The sequence below is a fragment of the Puma concolor genome, chromosome A3 (genome assembly GCF_028749965.1).
Source record: "Puma concolor isolate L17-30 chromosome A3, mPumCon1.1.hap2, whole genome shotgun sequence".
Lineage (NCBI taxonomy): Eukaryota > Metazoa > Chordata > Mammalia > Carnivora > Felidae > Puma > Puma concolor.
In genome coordinates, this window is record NC_141669.1 from 70,599,101 (window position 1) to 70,606,675 (window position 7,575).

The following is a 7,575-nucleotide window of genomic DNA, read 5'->3' on the forward strand; positions in this document are numbered from 1 at the left end:
CAGTGCTTATTTATTGTCTATGGATGGATCAAAAAAGCACATCCACAGATACGCTAGTAATGGCCTCAGCTAATGGACTGGGAGTGATACAGCCCTTTGGGAAAGCATTCATATTTTGAGATGATTGTGCACAAGCCTGATTCTGAAATGTATTCTTATTCTAAGTAGGCTTGTCTAAAGTAAGACTAGTCTGGTTATTCAAAAAATTTTCTCCCTTTTGTTGGTGATAATTCTCACAGAAAAATAATACAATAGTATGGAGAAACTGGGACTGTCATATAGATGTGACTATTTTAAGTATTATGAGAGGTATGTATATAATTTAATACCTTGGCTTTGTGAACTTATAGATTAGTCATGTAATTTTGGTAAATGGGAATCTTCCCTTGAGAAAAAAAATGTATTGTCATTTTACTTACAAAAATGAGGCTTCTGATGAGATCTTGTCATTTGTGACAACATGGATGGACCTAGAGGGTATTATGCTAAGTGAAATAAGTCAGATATAGAATGGCAAATGCCATATGATTTCATTTATTTGTGGAATCTCAGAAGCAAAACTCTTTTTAAAAAATATTTATTCGGGGCGCCTGGGTGGCGTAGTTGGTTAAGCGTCCGACTTCAGCCAGGTCACGATCTCGCGGTCCGTGAGTTCGAGCCCCGCGTCAGGCTCTGGGCGGATGGATCGGAGCCTGGAGCCTGTTTCCGATTCTGTGTCTCCCTCTCTCTCTGCCCCTCCCCCGTTCATGCTCTGTCTCTCTCTGTCCCAAAAATAAATTAAAAAAAAAAATTTATTCATTTATTTTTTTTGTTTATTTAGAGAGAGAGAGAGAGAGAGAGAAATAATTGGAAGTTTGTGTCTCTGTCCTGTTTATTTTACCCATCCTCCCACCCACTCCCCCTCTGGCAACCACAAGTTTGTTCTCTGTATTTAAGAGTTTTATTTCTTAAGGACATAAGTTGTTTCAGTGTCCAACTCTTGATTTTGGCCCAGGTCATGATCTCATGGTTCACAGGTTCAAGCCCCACCTTGGGCTCTGCATGGACAGTGCAGAGCCTGCTTGGGATGCTGTCTCTCCCTTTCTCTGCCCCTCCCGTACTCACTCTCTCTTTCCCTCTCTCAAAATAAATGAATAAAGTTTAAAAAAATGTTATACAATAAATAATTCATGGAGATGAAGTGTATATCACAGGGAATATAGCCAATAATATCGTAATAATTCCGTATAGTGACAGATGGTGACTATACTTATCATGGTAAACACTGAATAATATCTAGAATTGTCGAATCAATAAGTCATACACCTGAAACAAATATAACATTTTGTGACTATTACATCTTAATAGTAATAATAAAGGAACCTCCTGGAAGAGAATATTCAGCTCACCCATTGGGTTTCAAGTCAATGAACTAACTTGATGAACAGCAAAACTAGCAAATAGTTTCTAGTTTAAAAAAATAAACAAAACAAAAACAGTCTTCTGAATATTTAAGACTGACCTGGAAAGTGATAATCCTGAGTCTATGAGACTTCTTGGGAAATCCTTTGATAGTCTTTCTCCCAGGAATGAAAACCTTAGCTATATATACTTATTGGGGATTTTTAACTTTCACATTTTGCATCAAGATGAGGGCTTTCAAGTTCACAAATGCTTTATTCAACATTTGGCATTCTTTATGTATTCTTTTCTCTTGTCCTTTCTTACTCATGAATGGAGTGGATCTTCCTGTACAAAATTGCATTCTTCATATCATTCAGCAGGAGTTCTATGCTTGTTTGTTATATGTATTTTAATCACTGATTTATTTTAATCTATGCAAAATGTTATTGCTTTCTGCAATAAATATCCAATATATATATATATATATATATATATATATATATTTTTTGTCATTCTGTCTTCATGTTATAGCTATCACTTAGGATCATTTCCCTCATACCTGATATATTAGTATTTTGTCCAATGCAAGTCTGATTGTGATAAACTCTCTCCATTTTTTTTGGTCTAAAATATCTTTCTTTTACTCTCACTTTGAAGATAATTTGACTGATAAAGACCTTTAAATAGGACATCTCTCATCCCACCTCCAAAATTTGAAGATATCCTATTGTCATCTAAGACAGAAGGCAATGCTTCATTGATAAGTTGTTTCATTGTTGTATTGAGAAATCAGTAACTGTTCAATAACTGTTGCTGGTAAATTGGAAAACACATGCAGAGTAATTGCACTGGACTCCTCCATTTTATACCACTCACAAAAATTAACTCAAAATGAACTAAAGAGGAGCCTCCTGGGTGACTCAGTTGGTTAAGCATCCAGCTTCAGCTCACGTCATGATCCTGCGGTTCATGGGTTCAAGCCCTGAGTTGGACTCTGTGCTGACAGCTCAGAGCCTGGATCCTGCTTTCGATTCTGTGTCTCCCTCTCTCTGCCCCTCCTGTCTGTCTATCTGTCTCTCTCTCTCTCTCTCTTTCTAAGATAAACATTAAAAGAAAACATAAAAAGAAAATAAATGTTTTTTTAAATGGACTAAAGACTTAAATATAAGACCTGAAACCATAAAACTCCTGGAGGAAAACACAAGAAAAAAGTTCCTTGACATTAGTGTTGGCAACAGCTTTTTGGATATGACATTCCAAGATTGTCAACAAAAGCAAAAATAAGTAAGTTAGACTATATCAATAATAAAAGCTTCTGTAGAGCAAAAGATATAGTCAACAAAATAAGAAGGCAACATAAGGAATGGGAGATACTATTTGAAAACCACTTATCTGATTAAGGGTTAATATCTAAACTATATAAGTACCTTACACCTCTCAATAGAAAAAAAAAATAATCTAATTGAAAAATGGGCAGAGGACCTGAATAGACTTTTTTCCAAAGAAGACCCCAACAGATCACTAATGCTCAAGATCACTAATCATCAGGGAAATGAAGTTCAGAACCATAATTAGATATCACCTCATACCTTTAGAATGGTTATTAATAAAAACTCAAGAAATAACAGGTGTTGGTGAGGGTGTATAGAAAAAGGGACCTTTGCATCTTCTTGGTGGAATGTAAATTGATGCAACACTATGGAAAACAGTATGGAGTTTCCTCACAAAATTAAAAATAAAACTACCTGATGATCCAGCAATTTAACTTCAGTTTATGTATACAAAGGAAATGAAATCAGGGTCTCACAGGGATATCTGTACCACCCCCATGTTTATTGCAGCATTATTCACAATAGCCAAGATACAGAAACAGCTAAAGGTCCATTAGTGGATAAATAGAAAAAGACGATGGTGTGCATATGTATGGATTGTGTGTGTGTGTGTGTGTGTGTTTATATATAACGTAATATTGTTTAGCCATGAGAAAGAAGGAAATACATTTGCAACAACATGAATGGATTTTGAGAGTATTATACTAAATGAAATAAATTAGAGAAAAATAAATATGAATGATCTTATTTATGTATGGAGTGTATAAAAGCCTAACTCATAAAAACAGAAAATAGCATGGAGGTTTCCGGGGGGTGGAGGTCGGTGAAATGGGGAGATGTTGATTAAAGGATACAAACTTCCAATTATAAGATGAATAAATTCTGGGGATCTAACATATAGCGAGGCGACTATAATTAATAATACTGTATTATATATTTGAAAGTTGCTAAAATAGTACATCCTAAGTATTCTCATCACAAAAAAGAAATGTAATTAAGTGAGGTGATGGAAGTGTTAAGTAATCCTACTGCAGTAATCATATAAGTATATGAAATCATCATGTTGTACACCTTAAATTATACAGTGTTATATGTCAATTATATCTCAGTAAAATTGGGGGAAAAAACTGGGCTTCGATCCTTTAGAGAACAATTCTGTTTATGATTCACCCTCATATTTAGGGTACAATACTTTGTTGTTCTAGATGAAAGCCTAAGGGATTTATCTGCTTCTTTTCTCACCTTCACAGGCTTTGAACCCCAGTGTTTGTCACCAGTGATGAGTCTCTCAGAACTGTTCAACTGCTCAGGTCTCTCAAGAATCTCTTCTAGCACTGGCCTATATCTCTAGAGGAATAACGCCCCTCCTCCCAATTTGCACTCACATTTTCTGTTCTCTCATATCATAGTATCCATTTCCTCTGGAACTTGCCCCCAGTAATTCTTCAGCACTTTTGAAGCTCTGATAATTTCAAATAGATATTTTAATTTTTTTCAGATTTTCTAGTTATTTTCAGGACAATTGGTCTGATGTTTATCTCTATATCACAGAATGTTTTTTTTTATTTATTTATTTATTTATTTATTTATTTATTTATTTTTTATTTAAATTTCAGTATACTTTCAAGTATATAATATAGTGATTCAACAGTTACATATAACACCCAGTGCCCGTCACAAGTGCCCTCCTTAATCCTCATCACCTATTTAACCCATCCCCCCACCCACAATTCACCTCATATCACATAGCTTAAGCCAGTCTAAATATGTAGCAAAAATACATGTTTGTTAAACAAAATTGCTATGTTACAAATGATGTAGCCATTGTATAAAGCAAAAAGTATAAGTACCTTTTTCAAATAACATAGTAGCTAGCATCAAGACTAAGATCAACATCTGGGTTTTTTAATTTGCTTTTTTACTATATCATGTCCTCCTTAAAAACACTCAAGAGTGTCCTCTTTAAGGAGTGCCCAAGCTACATCTTTCTCATCCTTGTTATTGCAACCACACCACACCAAAACAAAACAAAAATCCCATCAGCAGTACTCTTTTATTTGTGCTTTATTATATATTAATATTTCCATGTAATTAAAATAAATTCTCAATGCTTACAATATTGCAATAAAACTGCTATACTCTTATATTGTTCAATGTGTAATATCCATGAAAATGAAGCAATTATGGAGTGCCTGCGTGGCTCATTTGGTTAAGCATCCAACTCTGGATTTTGTCTTCAGGTCATGATCCCAGGGTTGTGGGATCAAGCATTGTGTCCACACAGCATAGAGCCTACTTAAGATTCTCTCTCTCCCTCTCTCTCTGCCCTTCCTCTCTCTCTCTCTCTCTCTCAAAAATAATTATTTTTAAAAAATGAAGTAATTATATATATTTCTAGAGATCTGTGGTTCTCCAGAGGTATTCTTAGTACTCTACCCATTAGTCCCCAGTTTCTTCTCTCAGCATTTTATGGGAATTTAGGATACTTACAAAATGGCAAAATATTCTAAGCATTGACATAGATGTAATGCAAATTCCTGAGAAGAGGGAATTTAGACATCCTGTAAAGTAGGACTGCAAAAACAAAACAAAACAAAACAAAACAAATGCATCTAATGGAGGAATTGATTTTTTACCAAGTTCCCTTAAGCTCTAAGATCTAAAAGCTCACTCAAATGTATTCATATAAAATGTGTGATATATTGTAAAGTCATGGACATCTCATAGAAATGTAACTTGGGTGCTACATACAGCTGGACCTCATAAAAGTCAGACCCAGAAAGGTGGGAACCAGGGTTATTTTTGTAACATAGAAAAGCTACATGGTCTCTCTTTGTCACTGGCATCTCTCCTTCCCAGTGTGAGTCTTCTCTTTTCAGCTCACCTTGCTTTGCAGTCAGTTCCTACTTTGTTCTTGTTTTCCCATATGGTTAGCTTCCTTGTGAATTAGGAATGCCTTTACAATTCAAGTCTAAACTCTACCTTATTCAGTTAACATTTTCAAAGGTGGGAAACTAGATCTTAACTAGAGAAATAAGGGCCTGATCCAAGTTAGGTGTTATCTTTGGTCTATCAGTCTTGCCTAGGGATAGTAAACATTGGGATTAGGATAATATTACTATGGCTTCATGCTAAAGGCTGTGGGCACTTGGCTCCAGATGAGGTTATCTTTTACTATGAAATAGAGACGGATATGATATCAGCTCTCTTGATTCTGGACTCTAGGCCAAGCTAACAGAGTTCTTGGCTTTGCCCTCAGCATGTAGGTCAAGTTCACAGTATTGCCCCAGGCTTATTATGTCAGAAAATGCTTTTATCTCAAACACCTGGGGTTTTATTTTGTTTTAAATTTAATCCCCTTACCTGTGATATGCACTTTCCAATTCTCCATAAATTCTGTAAGCCCCACCAGCAGGTTGCTGAAACTGACCTACTTTTTTTTTTTTTTTTAATTTTTTTTCAACGTTTTTTTATTTATTTTTGGGACAGAGAGAGACAGAGCATGAACGGGGGAGGGGCAGAGAGAGAGGGAGACACAGAATCGGAAACAGGCTCCAGGCTCCGAGCCATCAGCCCAGAGCCTGACGCTGGGCTCGAACTCACGGACCGCGAGATCGTGACCTGGCTGAAGTCGGACGCTTAACCCACTGCGCCACCCAGCCGCCCCAATTTACTGACCTACTTCTAATGAGGCGTTGAAATTAACAACCCAGGGTTAGAGAATTTAAGTAAAAGTGTATGGTGTGTATGGAATTTGCCAAGAGATTTGTTTAAAGCTGTCGAAATCCTTGCCTATGGAAATATCCTTGTAACTAGACTGGAAGGAGCCTTTCTCTTAACATACAGTGTGAACTGAACCTTATAATGGGCAGTTTTAATACACTATTTCATTTCATAATCACAGAAATTGTAAGATATTTATTATTATCTGCATTTGGGGATTAGGAATAGCAATTCTAGGCTTGAATCCAAGTTCTCCAGCTCACCATCTATGTTTCCTCAGAAAGATATTAAAGTCCATTAGTCTCAATTTCCTCTTCTGTAAAATGGTGGTGATAGTACCTATAATATAGGTTTAATGTCAAGATTAAATGATAAAAGTATTTAAATTTACTTACATATAATAGATACTTAAGCATTCCCTTGCCTTTTGCTCAATGATTTTAAACAATACAAATTTATTTAATGAATCATCTGTTACCATCTCTTTTCTTGGGCTGTGTTGTTACTACTTTAGCTGGGAAAATATTTCTGTGATCTTTTTTATGTATTTGTATACTCAAGACCATTGATATCAATTTGAGTACTAATTGTATTAACCTGTTTGGGATATTAAAGAAGCTGTTTAATCATAGGATTAGTAAAGTCTTTAAAATTTGGGTAAAGGGTTTATGATTCTACAGTATCATCTTTTTTTCCCCGTGTTTTACTATTCATAAATGTCAGCACTGTTTTCTGTAAATTTACCATTAGCTCTGACGGTTTTACATTGGTCACACCATAATTAAATTATTGTGATGTTGTAAATCCAGAATAATTCATGTACCTTTAGATTACTTAAAAACTTCTTTGTCAACTCATTCTGTTGGAGCACAAAACATATCAGATCATTCTCATATTATGGCACATGTAAATACGATTACTAGAAGCCATGTGTCCTAGTCAATGATTTATTTTCTTCAGTATGCTTCATCTTCTATGGGAAATTCATTCCAATTTAGTTTAGTATGGGAAACAGGTTCTTGCTTCAAGCTTTCATACTGCCTTCAGATCTTATTTCCTCCTAATAACCTTTTCTGAAAAATGTATTCACTCATATATTTGACATAGAGACATGGGAGAGTTGGTTCCTTTGAGAAAT